Consider the following 21,819-nt stretch of genomic DNA (forward strand, 5'->3'; position numbering starts at 1 on the left):
GACAGACTAGCTGAGCCCTTGACTTAATGGGTGTTTATCGTATGATTTCCTTTTCCTTCCTAATTACCCTTTATCTGTTTCCAGTTCAAGGAGTAGATATATAGATAACTGTTGCTTCTCATACTTCCTCTTTTTGATAGGCAGATAGTGTTTTAACTGTGAAGACTAAATCTAGGTCTGTAATTAAAAAAATAAGCATAATTAAGTTCTTCAAATATACTTTAAAAATCATAATTCCTCTTAGTATTCATAAAACTTTCTGTTTAGATGAACAACAGATATAGGACATCTCAATATTTAAAATATGAAATTGTCTTTATCAGTGACTAAAGTCTATGTTTTATAATAACAATATAAGAATACAAATGATAGAATACCCAGCTCTATAGTAGGTCCAGAAGAACTAGTGACATACTGAATAAAATAAATAAAAGAATTTTGGATCACATTGTATCTTTTCTTAAAATAGGTCAAATTTAAAATATAAAGCCCTTAAAATAGTCATGAGGATGCTTGCTTAGCCTTGGAGGAAATAATATTTTAATCTAAACTTAGGTGCAGAAGGTTTTTTATGGAGCCTCCCCACAAAATCCAGGTGATGTCCTTTTCAAAGCCGAAATTGAATTAGGGCATTGGATTTACAGTGGCTTGAGAGGCCCCTTAAGTACCTCTCTCTTCCGTCCCAGTCACCCCCAGCCAGTATGGAGAGATGGACATTCCTGCATTTCACAGCATTGAGTTGGACCTATTGAATTCCAGATTTGCCAACCTGGAAATAAACAGAACCTAAACAAACAAAAGCACAATAAAAGCAAACTATAGTGTTTCTCCATCCGGAATGATGCTGATAGTCACTTCACCTTCACATGACCCAACCAAATCTAGGGTTTATTTAGTCTCCATGGCACTCTGAAGGCACGTTGAACAATTCTTGGGTCTGTTTGGTACTCCAAAAATAAATAAATAAAGAGCTACAGCAATGGCAAAGAAAAAAAACCAGCAGATAACAAGTAGAGTAACATCATTATTCATCCACTTCTTCCAAGTCCTGAGAGAAAAACTGATTACAATATTTTTGACTTATTTTGCAAACATTACATTTTATGTGAGCTCAGGTTCTTTGAGGGGGTCTCTTTAGACTACATGTGATTGTTAAGGAGCCCACCACTCCATTCCTTGGCCAGTTTCCAGTTGAGTAATTACATTCATTTTGCACCTATTTTCCATTTCTTCATTGTTTCTGTTATACATGGAAAGTGATCCTTCATTTTTCACCCAGAAAAGTTGGATGGTATTGCTGCATGTATTGTTTTGAGTGTACTCCTTTCCTCTTTAGTAATAGGAATGGTGATTAAAAATGCTTGTTAGGATTGCTTATTGTATCTATTAATATTATTATGGTGCTCCTGATTCAGAGGTATTCTGTGAATATCCAGTGCAAGACTGACTTTCGATTGAACTGCTGGACTATAGGGTGATATCCTGAACAAGCCAACTTTATCCCCTTATTCCCTGCATGGAAGAAGTGATGCTTAGCTTAAAGGGACAAGCTTCCTGTCACTTTGTCATAAATACTTGCTTTGTGGCAGGCACTGTGCTAGTTCCTTTGTATGCTTATAACATGCAATCCACAAAATCCAATAGGATTTTTTTTTTTTTTTTGGCATGGACAGGCATTAGGAAACGAACCTGGGTCTCTGGTATGGTAGGCAAGAACCCTGCCACTGAGCCACCATCACACTGCCCAAAACCCAACAGTATTTTGAACATCATCTTACAGACAAAGAAAATGTAATGTGCTCAAGAATTTAATTCCATTTTTTTCCGAAGGCAAAAACAAAGCCCTTAACCATCATTCTACTTCATATGTGGGATCTCGCTCCCAAGAATTCTATGAACCCTGGATCTATGGATGATTGATCACAGGAATAGCTTCTCTTAGTGCTTGGCACTACTTCACACAGACTGACCTCATTTACCCAAACCTCAGAACCACATGTGGCACTGGCTTCAGAGGGGCAAATGCCTATCATAGTTCCAGGCCACAAGGGAAACTGAACTGCTGTTGAGAACATCTCTAAGCTGTGTCATTTCATCTGCACAATAAAAATGGTTTGCTGCCTCCAACCCTGACCATTGTCAGAATTTGTCCATCCATACCCTATCTCCTCATGTAATAGTGTCTTTAGGCAGGATCAGCAAGTGATGCATTTATTTTGGTTGCCAGTAAATAACTGTAGCCTGTTAATAATTGTGCATATGCTTTATGTGGCCTTAGGCAACCTAATACAATCTTAGACATCTAGCATCCTAGAGTGGATGAATATTCCTTCATACCTGATCTCCTATTGTATTACTCTCTATTAACAAAAAGTAGACCACATAAGGAAAATAATTAAATTCCTAAAATAAGGAAAGTGATTTACTAGTGCATTTTACAAGTGATACACATTTGTACTCAATTTTTTTTTATTTTATATTACTTTGATTGGCTCTTAGAAGGAGGCAACGTGTCAGATTTTGTTCAATATCTATACAATAATTAACTTGTTATATTGCATTCTTTAGAGTGTCACAAATGCCTTTAACTGTATTGTGTTTGGATCTTTATGTCAGATGTTCATACACATCCTTTGGCTCTTTTAAATTGTTAGCTCTATGAGGGTAAGATATATACTAATGTATCTTTTATCACCTCACGATACCAAACACAGCACCTTGGGTGTAATAGATGCTCACTAAATATTGTGGATTTAGTAAATAAATTAGTCTGTATTAAATTAAATAGATTTAGTCTTAAGTTGTTCTTGCCATCATTTAACTCTGAATAATTGAATAAATTTTACTAAAATATTAAAAATGTGTTATTTAATTGCTGGAATAGACTCCAAGGCAATGGGATAAAAGAGAACCTGGATGTACCTCTATGAGGAAGCAGTGAGTGTATTTCTCACTGTAGGTGTACTTAGTGGATTTTATGTGTGACTGAATTAACTTATTTCTCTTAGGAAGTTTAGGTTTACAATTTCTATATAGCACTTTCAACTTTTTTCTCTAACCTCTACCCTGCCTGCTAATACTTTACCTATTATAAAAGTGGTATGTTTATTGTGATGAATTACGTGTAAATGAAAGTAAGAAGGGAAAAAATTAAAATCATGCATAATCTAATCACCCAGATATAACCACCTAATATTTTATGTGCTCTGTTTCCTTTGTCCTCCTTTATGTAATTTCATACTGTCCATGTAATTGGTACCTGCATAGTTATACAACATTTAATATATGTAATTTTGTCATAAAGTTTAAAGTATTCTTTTAAATTATGCTGCAAATTATTGCAAAATATTCCTTCATATGGATATCGTATGCTTTATTAAATTATTTTTCTACTTTTGGACATTTAAGGTCATTTCAGTTTGTCACTGTCATAAAAATCATGACCTTTTTTACAAAAATCTGTTGGTTCCCAGTTATGTAAGATAGAATCCTAGAACTAAAATTACTGTGTATAAAAAATTGTTTGGACTTTCCTAAGCACTTATACATATGACCAAATAGTTTTCCAGAAAATATTTAGCAATTCACATCCTCAGTAGAAGTGTATGAAGAAGCTTTCATTTTGCATTTCAGACTGCCTGATAAATTGCATGTCTTAATTCCTTGTTTCACTGAGTCAACATCAAAATAGGTTTTATCACTAAACACTTAAGTATTGTCAAGTAGACCTACTGAATATGCTGCCATCATCAACTATGCTCAGAAAGTATATAAATCAAACTCTTCCAGAAAGGATTATGAAATATTTTTAAGGTTCACAATAATTAAGGTTTTAAGGTTCACAACAGTCCAGTTTCTACCTGCATCCAAATATTTTTCAAGTCAAATTGTATAACCTGCATTTTTTGTTTAAGCTGAATTTACATAGTCTACACTGACTCTGAGGACTACGTCACTGACAGTTTTCTCAAAGTGTGCTGGGTTGAGGCATTAAGCATTGTATCTGGTGTAGCTTTAGTATTCCCTCTTGCAGCAATCAATCTGTTTTTCTAGTTGCTTGTGTAACTTAAAGTTAATGCACATTCAAAATTTACTTTTATTTATTTTTGCATTTTTTGTGGGCAGTTTTACAAAAGCACCTTTCTTCCTTACCAATATTCTATCCAAACTGAGTACAGTGAATCTGAGAAGTTTCATTTTAGAGAGCAGCAGTCGTATTTGTATTAGGAAGGCAATAATCTTGGAGGAATACCAAAAAAAAAAATCATTTTTAAGTGTTTGCCTCATCCTCTAGTGAAAGCATTTGCGTTTCAGAGACCATGGTGAGTCTTAGTCCTTTGCCGGTACTTGATTTTGATAACACTGCTAGCTACTCTATGTGTATTGTATGTGTGTGTGTGTGTGTGTGTGTGTGTGTGTATCTGTACATATGTGATTTAGGGTAATCTGAAATATCCTATGGTGAAAATATAGATATAAAATAATTCATCTTTTTGAGCACTGAAATCTTTCCTCCTTTTCCACTTTTTTTACAAATTTTATGCTACATAGAAATTGTCTCAACATAAATACTGGTTCCAACTGAGAAAATGAATTTTTACTTATACTTTTATTTTACATTTCAGAGTGCCTGATAAATTGCAAGTCTGTTCATGCCCTGTAGCTGTTCAGGTATGTATATAAATTACCCATAACTATGTAAACTTATATATTAATTGACAATTACATTTTTGCATATTAAAATTGCTTACAGATTTAATAATGTGAACATGTTAATTTTTGAGTACTTATAAATGTTGACATCTTTGATAGTACATTTTATCACATATTGCATTTCACTCTATTATAAGAGTCAAATATTTCTAAGATTTGATGAAGCAGAATAATTTTAATTACAAAATAGTCTTCTGGTGAAGAGATTAGAAAGTGTTCTATAGAACTGTACTCTTTGGGCATCTGCTGATGTGAGGTCAAACTATTGCAAAACCAGTGTTTATGACATTATTGCTTTATTTTTTAAACTTTTTTTTTTTGCTGATACTGAGTTTACCTGCGGTGGTTGCTGTAGGTAAGGAGTTTTCGCAGATGCACTGTCTCAAGAACCAGAGGAATGGGGGCGGGGGAAATGTTTGCACCTGTTTAAAATCTCAAATGTGTGGTTCCTGGGCAGCAGGCAAGAATTCTCAGAAGCTTGGTTGCACCTGCTCAATTGTTGCTTGCAGCTGTGTCGTATGAGTGAGTGCACAGAGAAGCTTGTTAGCAGTTTGCTTGTGTTGTTACGTATTTTGTGTACTCTGAGTTTGAAGCATTGCTACTTAATGTAGACCTTGAACTATTTCATTGGTGTATTATAAAACTTCCTAGTTTTAGCTCCCAAATATTTTCCTCAGATCTTTTCTTCTGTGTCTAAAATATTTTCCTAGTAGCTATTGACTGCCTTAGATAGTGCTTATAGTGACTTCTCCAAAGGGTGCCCTTGGAGAGTAGATCTCTCCAGATAACTGGGTTGATAATAATTTTTGTCCTGGGAGAGACACTTTGTGTTTGGCTCCATTTCACCATGTTGGCAAACCCACAGTATGAAAGGCTGGATGTACTTATTGATCCATTTAGCTGAACAGATTTGAAAGCATTTGGCTATTAGTGGACACATGGGCTGTAGTCAGAAAATTTAAGAAATATTGTAAGATGATTTCTTGATTTTTGTATGTGTCTTTGTTGTATTTGGGTGAAAATCAGAGTAAAAAAAGTGAAAATTAAGTAGTGATACTAGAAGAAGGGCTAAAATCCAGATATAGATTTTAAGACTGGGATATTATTTTTAATTTCATCTAGTCCTAATCACTGGGTATTTTTCCCTGTTACCTGTAGTGATATTAAGATCTGTGGTTCATAGTTTACATATTTTCTAACAAATATCTGTATTTTCAATGTGGACATGCTGTTAGAATCTGTTTCTTATGTTAATTGGGGAAAGCTCTATAAGTTCTGTCCCAAAACTGCAAAAAATGTATTTTAATTAAATAATATATTTGATATTCCCAAATTCTAGATATTGAAAACTTATCAAATGACTGTAATATATATATATATATAAACACTAAGGGGTTTCCATCAGTGTTCAGTAACATAAAGCTCAAGGCTTAGAGCTGGTATATTTTTTTCTTTTATCGACCCATTTGTAATCTACTGTTAAAAAAAATAAGTCTCTATAATACCAATTTAAGTTCTGTTGGAGTAGAAAATTTAGATGCAAAGATGAATAGGGGATTGTGTACAAATCCTTACTACAATGCCTTTTACATAGTAGGTGGACAATAAATGCATATATGAATGAAATACTTCTGGAGTTGTACTGGAAGTAGAGTGATAGAAAGTCCTAGAAACCTGTTTCTCATATATTTATTTAAGGTGAGTCTTGATGGACTTCCTTTAGTTCTCATACAACCGATTAGACAGACATGATACTACTGATAAATCCTGAAATTGAGCTATAAGAATTGATCCTATCTCATTGTTATCATCAAGAATTGGCATAGCTCTATTTGCAATATGCTTTATATTCATTTTTTGTTACCTGTGAGAAAATCCCCATTTTACACACAAAGCTGAGGCATTAAATGACCAGGTTTCTTGTCACTTTGGAAGTACTTTGCAGAATAAGAATAAACAGATCTACACTCTATGAATAATGCCTTAGCTTTCCTGAGCACTTGCTTGTGCTCTCTCAATTTCCCTACCTCTGTTCACTGAAAACAGAAATAAAATGGGTTTTGACTTGCTTCTGGTTGGGTAAGATGAGGTCATGTTAAAAATCTGTGTTTTGCTAAGCAGAAGGAATGGGCCCTGTATTTACTGTATATATATTTATAGTTTCTAATAGTTAGTAAATTTTAAGTGTAAATAAATAGAGGTAAAGCCAACAGAGGTAGAGGTAAATTGGGCTGTTGATTAAGAGCTGCTTTAGATAGGCTCCTTTAAGGTCCCATTTCTTCATGGCATGAGGCAGTCGTGTAAGAATGCCACAGGCTGTATAAGGAGTCAATATCTGTTCCATCAAAGAATTTTGGTTAGACTTCTCATATTTTAGTACCATTGGTTGATGTCATTCATAAGTACTTTTAGGCTTGGAAGTACCTTTCCTTTTGTAACAGTTTTACCTTCACCTTAGCTTGTACTGGTGGGTTAGAGGCATTTTTTTTTTTCTCAAACCTTATTGTGGTAGATTAAACTCTATTCCTCTACTAATCTCAGCATTTGAGCCAAGGATGTGTATTAGCTGCAATATTAATAATTAAGTCAGATAAAAGCAGCTGAATCAGTAGCCTGTACCAAGAATTATGGTATGGAATCCCTAGTAGGGAGAAATCAGCAAACTCTGGACTCCTGAACAAATTTGTAGATTTCCTTGTGATTCCTGGGCTAAAGGAAGAAAACTAACATTTATTGAGAACATAGAATTCCCTAGATATGATTTCTTTCTTTATTCTCTTCATTCTTCATTTCCTTTCTTTCTTTTATTCCTCGTGGTAAATGAATACCCACTCTTTGACAGAAACAGTCCTAAGTTTGATGAATAAAGACAAAGTGCTTGCATTCAAACAGTACAGACTAGTGGGAGATGCATAGGTATATCAACAGAGTTGTTTTGGGCTTTACCACTTATGAGTAATATGAACCCAGGCAAGATGCCTAATCTCACTGTGTCTTTGTTGCCTCATCTGCAAAACTGGAAAAAATGATAGCACTTACCTCCTGCAGTTTTGTGCAATCAGATCTAGATAATGTAATATATGTAAAATTCTCAGCTCAGTGGCTGGTGCATAGTAAGGCCTCAATAGGTCTTAGCTTTGCTGCTCCTACTCCGTTTACCATCACTACCACCACCATTACAAGTACGATTTAGATATTGAAGAGAAACCATCTAATTGCCTGGTGGGGAAGGATCCTGGACTGGACAGTGTCACATAGATCATCTCATAGATTTTATCCAAAGCTGTTTCTGCTTCCAGGGTTTTAGAAAATATTCTAAAAATCATACAGTATTAAACTTGAAGAGACATAAATTGTCATCTAACATCTTTGTTTAATCTATGATGAAAAAATAAACTCAGAAAGGTTTAGGCATTTGCCAGTGTTAAACAGTCTGAACACTGTGTAGATAGAGTTGCTGAATTTGGACCTAGAACCCTAGGGGAAATATCTCATGTGAGAAAAATTACAGTTAAAAAAAATGTTTTACCAGTGATTGGAGAGTTGATTGCGGTAAATGATTACTATCATTTGCAATCCATGTAGTTAATGGATTATGTCAAGTTTCTGAAATGGTAACCAAAACACAGGCTATCACTATATTGAATCTAAATGATCTTCAGGTATTCTTATAATGAGATTGAGTTCATCTAAATTGGTTGAATCCTTTCATTTTATGTTTTTAAATAACTTGGTTTCTTGTGTTTGTAAATAACATGGTTTCTTCATAAGGAGAATAAACTGAGTTAGGTTTAGCAAGACGTCTACTGTTTATGTGTCCACAGATGTTTTAAAGAAATCTGTGAATACATTAAATAAATTATCATCTTTGGAAGCCAGTGATGATCTTAGCATATCTAGATTCTAAATCTCTTACCTGAATTTGAATTAGGAGCTTTGGAGTCCTACTGACCTGAACTGAAACCCCAGCTCCACAATTCAGTAGCTGTGTGACCTAAACAAGGCTGCCTAACTTCACTAAATCTCAAATTTTCTTATCTATGATCTGATTATAAAAGCATCTACTTTTTAAATGATAGATGTGAGGACTAAGGTAGATTAGGTATACAAAATATTTTGTGCACAACAGCCACTATTATCCTTAGAAATTAATATTTTTATTTTCCTCTTTTAAAATATAAAAGTTCTTAAGATGGCTGATGAAAAGAATCATAATAAGTGTGGGATTTTGACAAAGTTTATCATGTCTCTGATGACAACTACTGAGTCTTTCAATCCAGCAAGGTTAGACTCAATTTCCAACTATGCATGCTGCATTTCAGAAGAAGGTGGGGCTGCTTAAAGAAAAAATTCTAACTGTGATAATCACTTCACCTGCAGAGTCTGTTGATTATGGAAGTGTATCTTGCAATGGAAGTAGCTGTGGATACAATCCCAGACAACTGTCACCCCTCTTTCAAAAGTCAGATACCCTTAAAATCAATCTCTTACAAACAATAAGAATTCATATTCACCAATTAAGCCATGTGCTCTTATATGCATCCCAGAGAAATAAAGGTGATTCTGTTGGCAAGGTTGTCACAATTAAGCAACCCGTTTTAGTGGCCTGGTTGTCACTGAGTAGATTGCTGTATAAGGCTTTTCTTTTTGCTTTTAAACTGAGAAGAAAATTAACATGGTAAAATATCCTGATACCCTCCTATGCAAACTTCCTCAAAAGTAGAAAAGTGAATTTGTATATGTGTTTTCCCTTAATCACCTTTAATAAGAACTATATGATTTTAATGATAGTAAATCATTTTCTTCAACCAGGCATTTTATATTGTAGCAGTATCTTACTGAACAGCAACAAGAAAAGAGGTAAGGGAAAATGCACTAGGTAATATATGGAATAAACCACTATTCAGCAGAGTTAAGAAAGTTGACTTGTCTATTGTTAAGTAGACAATTTTGACCATGATAAGTTAAGATAAATATTGATGACTAATGGGATTTTTATTTAGTGGGGTAATAATATTAATGTTTACTTAGTGCCTTCCATATTCCAGATGTTTTATGTATATATTATTATAGTCCTTGCAACAGCTCTGTTAGGTAGATATTATTTTCCCCATTTTACATTGAGAAACCTGAATTTCAGAGAGGATAAGCAATTTTTCCTAGATGACATAGCTAGCAAGTGTTAAATGCTGGTACTCAGATCCAGAATTCCACACTGCCCTATTAATGGATAAACTCTATAACAATTCAGTCACAAGCCGCAAAAATACTTTGAGCATTTAAGTTTTTTTCTTTGTGATTAGAGCTCGTGCCAAAGGACATTGTATCCATCAAAAATTGCACAAACTCCTAATCAGTACACTAGCTACATTCTCACTCCTGAATTTTTGCTGAGAGTTGTCTTGGAAGGCGTAGTGTTAGCTCTCCTGCACCTGATAAAGATTTCGGACAGGATGAATCCTGAACATAGATTGCACAGGCTAGATCTGGCCACAGTTGTGTGGATGGCATTGAGAGCCAGGTCATGCCCAGGGTCTGCTACTCAGCACATGAGCTCTTTAATAGGTAGCTTGTTATATTGTTTTTTCTCTCTTTATAATCCGTGCCATGAATGACAAATGCTGAAAGGGTTATAGGGATATGAAGAATGTTTCATTGTTTATGTGAAAGTCAGTTCTCTTGTCAGTGTTTACTATAAACTGGCCAGAGTCTTACTGCTACACATTCACACTAAAGAGTAAGGACACTGTGTATACCTTATATAGTTTCCTATATTTCAAATGAAAAAAAGAAAGTTTGTTTTTCACTTTGAAGTTTTAAAGTAGAACTTGCTCGTGATCCAGTTTCACTAATAATTCTCTTAACCAACACTTGCACTCATCTATAAGATTTTTTCCCCACCTACTGCATGTCTAACCTGATTTTAAGTTTTTATAAATGTACTTTTTTTTTTTTTTAACATGGGCAGTCTCCGGGAACCGAACCCAGGTCTTTGGCATGGCAGACAAGAGCTCTGCCTGCTGAGCCACCGTGGCCCTATATATATATATATTTTTTTTTTTTTAATCATTGATTTAAAATGATTGGAGAGCTTCCCATTTTTCTGTGGTATATAATAAGGATTTAAAAACTGCACACTGAATTCTGTACAGTGTAATTAAAACTGACCCACATTTGGACCTGAGTACACCAGGACTTAGCCAAACTTGCCATGAGCTGAGTTCTGGTGGCAGATGGGAACTAATGAGGACACACTCCACTCCAGAATTTCCCAGCTGCTTGGCCCCTTTTTGTACAAACAAGGTTTGGAGCGAAGTCCAGATCCCAAGAGCATGTTCTGTAAATGTGCTGTACCCAGTGATTTGGGAAATGTTGTTACAAAATCAGGCTGTTTCAAGGTATCCTTAAGACCTCAGCTGACATCAGATTTTAAACATGAAAATTCAAAAGGGATTTTTGGGCTGTCTGCAACCAATTTTTAAGTTCAAAGTAAATAGAAATCATATATTTTTTCCTGTCTTTTCTCCTGTGCCTGGTAATAGAATGATCACTTATATCAAAGCCTGTGGATTTTCAGGTGATTAGCTGAAGGTCAGTTGTACATCAGAATGGACTAGGTCTCCTTACAACGTATAGATCTCTTCAACTGGTTTGATGTCCTGGGACTATTCAGGCAGATGTAATTGAATCAGTTTGAAGCAGCTGTAGCTGGCATGTGGTCTCTCAGATTGCTAGCACCTGCTTGTTTTTTTGCAACTCACTAGAGTGAGAAAAGTGCCAAAACCAGCATTGGTCTTGGAGCAGATGAAGCACTCCAGATCCTATATCTCATTCCCCTTCCAACCTAGCCCCATCATTGCTGGTGCCTGAATTAATACAACTCTTTTTTCATGATTAGATCTGAAGTATACTTTTCCTCCTCATTCTTCTCTGCATTGAAATCCTGACACTACTGACCATGCTAGTCCAAAAAATAAGGGTGCATAATGGTGATCAGGTGGCTTTGGGGCTCTCTTATCATTAGATGACTGGGTAGCCTGTGATTTGCAGAATCATTTAAATGAACACACCAAATTCATTTGCTGTTCCAGCACTGTCTTATTGGCACAGAGTATGAGCAGTTAATGTAAAACAAACTGTGAGCCGTTATGGAATATGATAAATACACTTCCTTAGCAGGGAGGAAATGCAAAATGGAACTATTTCTCTAATGTAAGCTCTAAACTAATAGACATAGATTTCTTCAACACTTATGCAAGGAGATACTGTCTACTAAAAAACGATAAAATTTCTAGGACATAGTAAATATGTGAGCTATATTAAGAGGGTAAAGATTCTGAATGTTTTTAAAAGGTTTAAATCCACTTTAAGAATACTGTTTTCCTTATCTACTTTTTTCCATGTTATTATTTTATGAAGGCATATATTTAATCCTTAAGTATCATCAGTTTCCTTGTGTTTAATTTGATCTGGTCATGGTAAAGGGGATATGTTTACTTAAATTTTATACTTTATGTTATGAAATTCCTCTGAAATAGGTTTAATATTGATAATCTTTTGAGAGATGCTAAGAGATAAATGGGGTTTATAAATAGTGATAATAAACACAAATTCTTAAATGGTTGTTCCATTATCATCCGTAGATACCTGTTGTTTATAAAGCATGGCTAGATGTTATGAACATACAAAAGTATACATGGCCCTTGATTACAAAATCTTAGAGTATGCTTGAAGAGACATGATAGAAATTAAACAAAAAACAAAAAACAAAAAACAAAATGAGGCACTCTGTGTCAACTGCATGTTCTAGAAATAGATTCAGTGTCAAATGAATACTATAAAAGTAAATAAATGAGGCACTTTCATTCACTGCCCATGAAAGACATCACTAGTCCATGATAGTTCTTTTTGCCACTAAGCCAGAACTTGGCCTCAGAATCCTCCTGAAGACAAACACTTTAAACAGCTACTACCAATTGAGGGGAAAAGGCATATAAGATGCAACCCATTTGCCATAGCTGAAAAAGTCGGTAAATGCTGAAGAGTTATATTCTTAGAGGCAGAGACCTCTAAGAGGCTATGCTCTTGGAAGTTGCTAGAAAGAGAGGGAACTTGAAAAGAACATGAAACATGGGACTTAGGTAACTAGAAGAAAAAAGTAGAACATTCCCAAACTGGAGAGTGGAGTGGACAAATGAATTTGCAATTGTATGGCATCATCAAAGATAATGAATAGACTTCAGTTGTAATTAAATGAGTGGTTATGGGTTCCTCTTCTACTAGATTGTATATTCAGTGAGGTATTGTATTCTTATTTATTATATAGTACCTCCTCAGAGAGACCTTAGCTGACACCTTTCATCTGAATTAGTTCTTCTATGTGGTTTTCATAGGGTCTTACTACTTTTCTTAACAATACCTTATTCACCTGACAGCTTTGGAAGCATTTTCTTGCTGCCAACTTTCTGTGTTAAGAATAAACCTTGAAGAAGGTTTTTGCCCTTCAGAAATTTACCAACAACAATAATTTTTTAATGTTATTTTTATTTTTATAAATATTATGGCACTCTCAATACTGGCTTGAGTAATTTCTATTTTAACCATATATTGAAAAGTGTTGTTATATATACCTTATTTCATGGAATAAATAGGCAGTGTATTAGTAGAGAGATTATGGGGTTTGGAAACAGAAGATCTGGATTCATATTCTGCGCTATCACTTACTGGCTTTGAGATATTGGGCAGCCCCTCTTGCTGCTGGGCTCAGTTTCCTTATCTGTCAATTAGAGGTGTCAATATACCAAAGCACTTTGAAATTATAAATTAGTTCTTCTTCCTCTTCTCTTTTATCATCATCATCTTCTCTACCATTATCATATTTCTACTCTGAAACCATGTAATAAAATGTTTAGCATTGTCTACCACATTTCTTTTTTTTTTTGCTTTAGCTATTACAGATTTACTAGGCACTTTGAAGAGAACATCACATTTATCTAAAAATAAGGAAGAATTCAAGAAATACTCCACAGCCTAGTCATTGTAAATATTTACAATTTGCTCCTCAATGACAATTCTCTTATTTGTAATATAATTTCATATTAATAATTTGTGTATTTAAATTAACTGTTTTATACTCATCCTTCTTAAACATTGTCTTTTTGTGGTTTTTTATTCATTCGTTAATTTTTGGTTGTGATAGGGAATTTGTATTTATTTCTTCCCCAATCTGTTCCCAAAAGGATTTAAGGTGAAGAAAGTAGACTTTAGTAATAGTTACCTTGAGAGTTTCTTTAGTGTTATTCTGTATCATTAAAAAATTTGCTTTGCTTGTTGCTTGTACATAAGCATGTAGTCAATGTTAATCTCTAAATAAACTAGTTGAATTTTTTGTTTCCTATGTGTTCACAGGTAGGAAAGTAAGGTGGGGGAGCAGGAAGGAGAGGTGGGGGGAGGGAGGGAGGGAGGGGAGCAAGAGAAGAGAGAGGAGAGAGAGAGCAAAGGGGGAAAGGGAAAAAGGAGAGAGAGTGAGAGGGATTAGAGAAACAGAACCACTCAAATCAGCTCAATGTAGCAACTATGGAAAGAAGGGAGCCGTATACTTATATGATGGAAGAGCATGGATAAGATTCAAGATTATTGCTAGAGAGACCCCATTGTTAAAAATAAGCCAAATTCTTCCTTTTCTGCCAGAAATTCTGGAGGCCTCTGTGGAAGCAGTGTTGCCATTATTGTGTTTCCATATCTCAAATAATCTCTTTTTTATACTCATCATTTTAGCCCTCATGGCATATTTGGCAACATCCTGCCCTTTCTGTTAAAGCCATCATCATTAACAGTAATTTGCATTATTAAAAATAACATGTTGTATAGTATGTTGAACTACCTTCTTTGTTATAGAGCTCCAGGTGAAAAACATGCATATAGATTCAAATTATACTAGGAGGTTTAAGTTATTGGTGTGTCATTGCGGTGAGACTAAGGTTGAGCTTTTTATTCCTACCCTCAACTGTCTTTTCACCTGTTAATATCTTGGAACAAAAATCTGGGGAAAATTTTTAGAAATTTCTACATTTTGAACAGATTTTTTTTAGCTTTAAATTTTTAATAAATTATTTAAATCATCATATTATAGTAATGCTTATATGCTGTAAAGTTATAAATCAAAGTATATAATTTATTACATAAAAAAATTTTGAGTGTTGAGTTGCTCACTTCAGTTAGGTCCTGGATTTAGTTAGTCTCAAAGAATCCTATCCTTCAAGAATTTCTTGAAGTTATTGTGGAGATTTCTAATGAAGTCATTTTTGTATTTGCTGATAATAACTATTTCTGAATTAGTTCATAATTTCATAAAACAGTTTCAAGTCTAACATCTTACTTGGGTCTTATATCAATACTTTACTCTCTAGTTAAGGTGAAATTAGAAAGATGAAGCAATTTACCTATGGTCACACAGTTAGAAAGTTGCAAAGTATAGCTTTAATCTCATGTTTCTGATTCTACATCCTGAGTTTTTCCCATCACACTACCAAAGAGTTTGTTTAGGAAGGCACTGTTATGTGGGTGGGTGGGGATGTGACAGCAAGTCATGTTCAGAACTTACTATTTGTGTCATTTGCATTGCAGAGCATAATGGTTCCTTCTGTCAAAAATTCCAGCAGTTTTTTGCTCAAAAAACCAATCCTAGATTTTATTCTGTGGCTGAAGCTGCCCTATCTTCAGCACTAAAAAAATTTGGTTGTGATGCCAGCTCTTGGTATGGTAAAATGTCCTCTCTTTTTTGCTTGTTTGTTTTGTTGTGATGGTTGTTTTGAATCCTTAACTCAAGAAATCTGAAGGTAACTGATGCTTTCTAAAACAGTCTTAGAGTGTTAGAAAAGCTGCTTTCACCAAACATTCTCGTGCTTTCAGACTGTAACTGCAATGGCAGAACTGAGGACATTTTCTAAATAATTTAAGCTAAGGATTTTACCACCATTGTCTAAATAGCTCAGATAATTGTACTCTTTAAAAATTATTGACAGAAGTGTATTCACTGTCCACTTGATTATATTCATTCCTTATTGTCTATATTCATTTCTTACTGAGCTTATAAAGTGCCAGGAGACTCAAAAATAATTAAAAAATAAATAGATTCTCTGAGTTGTAAGAACCATTTTTTCCTGCCTTTAGATGGTAACTTGATCTGAAGGTGGATTAATTAAATGTATGGACTACAGAACAATTTCATTTACTAATATTCGTGATTAGCACACGCTTCTTCGGTGTAAAAGAAAAAAACACCAGTTTAAAAGAAAAAACAAATATTTGCAATTTCCTAGAAATATAATTTCTTTATTCTTTCCTTCTTTGAACATATAATAGTTTATAATAAATATTTACGTGCATCATCCTATGATTTTGAGTCTTTAAGGGGATGTATGGAAATATTTTCACATTTTCTAAATATATACATAAATATATGTAGGGTAAAGATGTGTGAATATATTTCTCCCATGGCATATTTCTTTGAAGATTCTGAACTTTTCACAGTATTTATTATTTTCATTTCTTGTGAAGAACATGAAAACAGGATTGTAATGTAGGTCCTGACTTACTTTTAAAGATAAGAAAATTGAGATTTAAATAAGTATGGCTGCATAGGGATCTATACAGCAAAAATAACAAGCTGAAAATTAAAATAAAAGGTTGATTTTTTAATGCCTTAAATTTAGGCAGCAAATAAGAGTGCGGGGTTCAGCATTACTTGAGAAATGGATAATGTTGTATATCAGGAGATAGTTCAAACAAAACCTTTGGCGGTGCTGGTCTGATACCTCAAGCAAAGCAATGAACACTTATTAGAGTCTTTGCCAGAAGCAAGATAGAAGATATCTTAGCCAAAAGAAAATGTTGAGTTTTTTATCCCTGTAAATTCATTATTTGATATCATATTTGAATTTCCATTGATCAAAAATAGGTATATTTGCTTCTTGGATCTAGTTCTTCAACAACATGAATAATTTTTTTTGATAACTGATTTGAATTATGTCTGATCAAATACCATAAAATATTAATTATTCACTTCAATATGGCACTTTGGATTTTTAAAAATATATGTCTATTCATTTTCTTTAAAAAAAACTGACCAATGCCAATCTCAGACTTGGTTCTGGCTTTTTTGATAGCTGAGATTAGAAGAGGATTGAGCATCTTGCTATTGGGTTTAAGAGGGAACAATTCTGAGGACAGTTTAGTACTTTTAGATTGACCTACTACTATTAGCAGCCACCACTACAATCTCCCAGTAAGTTTGCTCATGAGCTTTCTTTGTCCTTATGTCCTTCCACTAATTGGGGGCTTCAAGGTTACCATTTACTACTAATGAAAATGCTGTAACCTCTTCTACTCTTTTAGAAGTGGAGACTACAGGAAGAGTAACTTTATTCTTCTGTAGTAAATATGTCTGGTAGGTTTATTTAAATACTAACACATCCATCCTTTTTCCCTTCTGTAGCTGACAAAGTTTATTCTGTTCACATTTATAGAATACTTGTTGCTTTAACACCTCTGTGCTTTTTATGAATTTAATTGAATTATGAGTCATTCTCTTTCATCCCCTTTTAAACTACTGAAATTTCTTTTCATCATAGATGGCAAACTTGAGGCATGAAACAGGTAACCCACAGTGTTGCCGTCACTCTGCAGATACAGAACAAAATTAAAAACTGACCTCAGTTGCATCCAGCTTTTCTGTGAATCCATGTGCATTGTGATGCGAAATATACTTTTATAGTGCACAATACTTTGAAATAACTTTACTCATGACCTAAATCATGAGTTACGGAAAATATTTTCATTATGATATCCAGATCCTGTAAGCTAAGTAAGCACCTACAATTTGGGGTGAAAAAAAGCATCATGCTCCATGAATGCATGTTGAAATCATAAAGTAATCTAACCTCTTTAAAGTAATCTAACCTTTAGCATTGGTAAGGTCTTAGAGAAATATAAATCTGACTATATATGCAAATTCACATCTATCAAGTGATCACTGGCAATCTTGAGAATCTAGGACCAGACTGAAAAGGCAGTGCTGAGCTCAGAGAAGTTAAAGAATTTCTAAGATCATATAGCCAAAAAAGGCTGACAGTTCTGTCCACTGCAAGTATATTCTTTCTACTTCACCCAAGTTTGTTCTCAGTCTCTAGGAGATGTATCCTTTTCCTCTAAGAAGGGAATAGGCTTACTGGTAGGGAGCAGGGAGAGGTAATGAGAGAGGAAGCAGAGATTAAAGGAGATTCAAATGCCTAAAAGAATTTGAACAGAATTGGAAGAATTTGTTGATCCTTTGTGCCTTGTGATTGTAGGGTTTTACAAGCATAATTTTTAAGAATACTTGAGTATTCTCAGGTATTATTGATAAACCAACAATTTGAATTTTTAAAATAGACACTTAATAGGGTGATTATGTGGATTATGACAGAGCTTATCTGCTAACAACTTCTTTAAGTTGCAGCTTTCCTGGTATACTTTTGTTCTGGATTATATGCACAGAAAAATTTAGAAGTTAGCATTAGACTTCTGTACCCTGCCAAATAAATATGAAATAGACATGAAAATGAAAATGAAACCACCTCTGAAATAGTTAATATAGTTAAATGTGAAAATGTGATTTTAATTACAAAACTATGATTTGCACCCCAAACATGTTAATTGAATTAACCTATTTTAGTTTATTTCCATTGCTATAAGAACCCGAAAGAAGAAAGTATTCTTTTGTTAAATTGCAGATTTCTCCCTGCAATTCCACCACGGGTGAACTATTACAAATCAGGCCTGGTTTGAGGCACTGCAGATAGAACTCTGAGCAATGCAGACTGACATCATGTGTCTCTTGGAGCTAGCGTTGGGGATTGGGGATAGGATGGGTGGTAACAGATTTGTAAATAAGAAAGTAGCAGGCACTATTCAGGAAGTGCAACAGAAAAGAATAGGGTAGAGAATAGCTGGGGTGTACAGGGATAGGGTCATGGGAGGCCTTTCTGAGGAAATAATGTTTAAACCAAGACCTGCACAGTGTGAATGAGCCAGTCAGGGGAAGATCTTGAGTATAAGAATTAGAACTAGATTCTTAAAGGTTTTTCAGTGTTCAGATGTGTGTATTGGATAGGAGGGGCAAAGGGATGGATATTCTGTATATTAGCTATTAAAAATGTACAATTGGAGGTCTTGACTTTGAGGGCAGTCAGTTCACACACCTCTTTATACTGATAGTAAACATGGCAATAACAAGCATTCAGGAATGGATTAAAGATGCTTAACTATGTCTCCTTAACATTTTACAAACTCATTATTTTTGCAGCCAAATTAAGTTTGACTGCAAAGAGAGGGACTACTTTCACTGCCACTCTTATTTTTCTCTCTCCATTGCATTGCCCTCTCTAGTACCAAGGGATTGGTAAAGGAGCTACAGTAATTCTTGTACCATCAACTGTTCCTTTCATAAATCATCTTTTTCCAGGAGTAACCATCCCTTTTCTTCTTTTTCTGCATGCCAAAGCTGAAAATGAAAAGTTAAAGTGAATATTATTAATATTTAGTTTGCATTTTTTTTTTTTTTAGTATTAGTGTCATAGTAGCCCAAGATTTAACAAAGAAATTTTTAGGAATATGTGATTATCTACCCATTTGAGTTGGGCACAACAAATTTGTTCTCATTTCTACTTTCATTCTGAAACAGAAATTCCCACAAATGCTGCATTCAAAATTAAATTGTTTATCCATAACTAGATAAGCATGTGTGGTGGTAAATTATTGAAAATGATGAGATTTGATTGAATTTTCCTGAGTGTAATGTGTCTAATCAGCATTGCACTCATGACATTATTTTCCCATTGCTTGATGCTATTACAGATGCCAGTATTACCATGACCCAGGCTGGTACTATATGAAAATATGCATACAGAAGTAGACATTCTACTGTGAACATTTGAAAAACAAAGTGAAATGACAGTTTCAAAAAATGGTTAGGTTTGTAGATAAGTGAGTTTAAAACTGTATTGACTAGGGAAACTAAAAATCTCACATAATTCTGATAGGCTTTACTTCATCCTAACTTATGAACCATTCAATGTTATGACTAATAATAGTGATTAAAAAATGTACAATTGAATCTTACCAAATAAATTCCCATTTTTCTCTTCTTATCACAGTAGTGGAAACCAGAATGGAGAAAAGAGCTACTTGCTTTCTTAGAAATACACACAAGACACAACTTTTACTATGAAACTTAAGGGACCATGTAATTTTTATCCAAAGCATAACTGAGAGATTTTCCTTTATATAAAAAACTATCCAAAGCATAAGAAAATTAAATCACAACAGAATAAGGCCATCACCGTACTGAAATCTCAAATTCTACAAATTTAAAATACGATACAAGTAATTTTTATAATTCATAAGCATGACACTATAAGGTTATAGAAATCAGAAACTTTTTAAGAGTGCTTGTAGCAATATATTCCTAACTTGTAAACCATTTTGACATTTTGTTCTTCTCAGGTTGTATACATGAGATCATTTATCAGGAACAGATCCAAGAAAGATACCTGGCCAATGGCTATAAGCTGTCAGTGAAGTGAATAAGAAATACATTTGTAATCACTCCTGTTTGGCATGTTTTAACACCTTCGCAGAGCTCAACTGTGAAGACCCAGAAGCACTATTGTTGCAGTGAGATAATCTTCAGTTTATTGAGCTTGACAAAGTTTTCAACGTGTACTTTGTTTGCTATTGTTATAAAGCCATGACTACAGTCTATCTATAGTACATTATATAGAGATTTGTTCACTTTAGTAGCTATGAATACTCAAAATAGATATGACACCTCGAACATATTTTTTTCTGCCATTCTCTATTGAGTTCTTAACATGTAAATTTAAAATGTTAGAGCTTTAAGATACCTTAGAGATTATCGTTTTAGATAATTCAGTTATTTTAGAGGTGAGGATTTTGAAGTTCAGTGAGGTTGAATGATTTACTGTAGATCTAGACAAGTGTAGAATAAGGAATTGAATAATGCGGTACTATTTACTTCCATATAGTATACTTTTGCTTTTTTACTATTTACCACTACCGTCAACAATTTTTTGCTATTTTTATTATTTAAAATTTTTGCATGGCTACAATATTTTAAATTAAAATAATATAGAAGGATTCAAGGTGAAAAATGTCTTTATCTACTTGTAGCTCTATTCAACAGAGAAAAACATGTTCAAGTGTCTTCACATGGGAAAATGTAACTAAATACCTTCACTAAAAAAAAACTAATGGAATCATCCTGTTAAAGTTGTTTTTCTTAATCCGTATCTTAGAGATTTTTCTATAACGTATTTAACAAATATACTTCTGCCTCCTTTTTTTTTTAGCAGCTACCTTATATCTCCATTTCATGGGTGTAACAAAATTTATTTAACTATTGCCCAATTGATAGACATTTGTTTTCCAATTTCCTTGCAATTCAACAATATTGCAATAAATAGCCCTCTTTGTCTTTGTTTTAAGATACCCATGGTATAGTTTCCTAGATAAGTTTGGATAATTAAAATTTTGATAGCTATTAAATTTACCTTAAAAAACATTGTTCTAAGATGTACTTTGAGCAGCAGTATATAAGAATTCTTGCTTTTCCACAGTTTCACTAATACCAGGTTTGAACAACTTTTAAAAATATTTTTCTAGTCTGATAAATGAAAATATTACATCATTATTTTGATAAATGTTTCTTTAATTATGAGTTAGAGTAAATAACTTTAAAAAATTACTGGCCATTTGCATGTCTTTTTCTTGCCTTGACTAAATACTTTTTATTTTTATATTTAGTTTTTTAAAAACTCTTTTATTGATTTTTATGTCATTCATATATTATGGAAGGAAAGTAACCTTTTTCCTGTAACATATTAGAAATATTTTCTCCTTTTTCTAAATTTGCTTTCTGACTTTTTGTTATGGTTTTTTTGTATAATTGCATTTAGCCATTATTTCCTATATTGCTTGGAAAAACTCACATAAAAATTACCTGTATCTTCCTTCTGGCAGCTTTATGACTTAATCACTTTTAATATT

General features: G+C 33.8%; 1 protein-coding gene across 27 annotated transcripts in view; it reads left to right on the forward strand.

The window, feature by feature from the left end:
* The window catches only part of ZBTB20 (zinc finger and BTB domain containing 20), an 893,822-nt gene that overhangs the window by 259,790 nt on the left and 612,213 nt on the right, over positions 1 to 21,819 (forward strand). For all 27 annotated transcript variants that reach the window (XM_077118274.1, XM_077118288.1, XM_077118272.1 and 24 more), the window contains one exon: positions 4,626 to 4,671. The gene's annotated coding sequence lies outside the window, so the exon portion shown is untranslated. The remainder of the gene's footprint in view (positions 1 to 4,625; positions 4,672 to 21,819) is intronic.

This window comes from Tamandua tetradactyla, chromosome 10, assembly GCF_023851605.1.
Source record: "Tamandua tetradactyla isolate mTamTet1 chromosome 10, mTamTet1.pri, whole genome shotgun sequence".
In the NCBI taxonomy this organism is placed as follows: domain Eukaryota; kingdom Metazoa; phylum Chordata; class Mammalia; order Pilosa; family Myrmecophagidae; genus Tamandua; species Tamandua tetradactyla.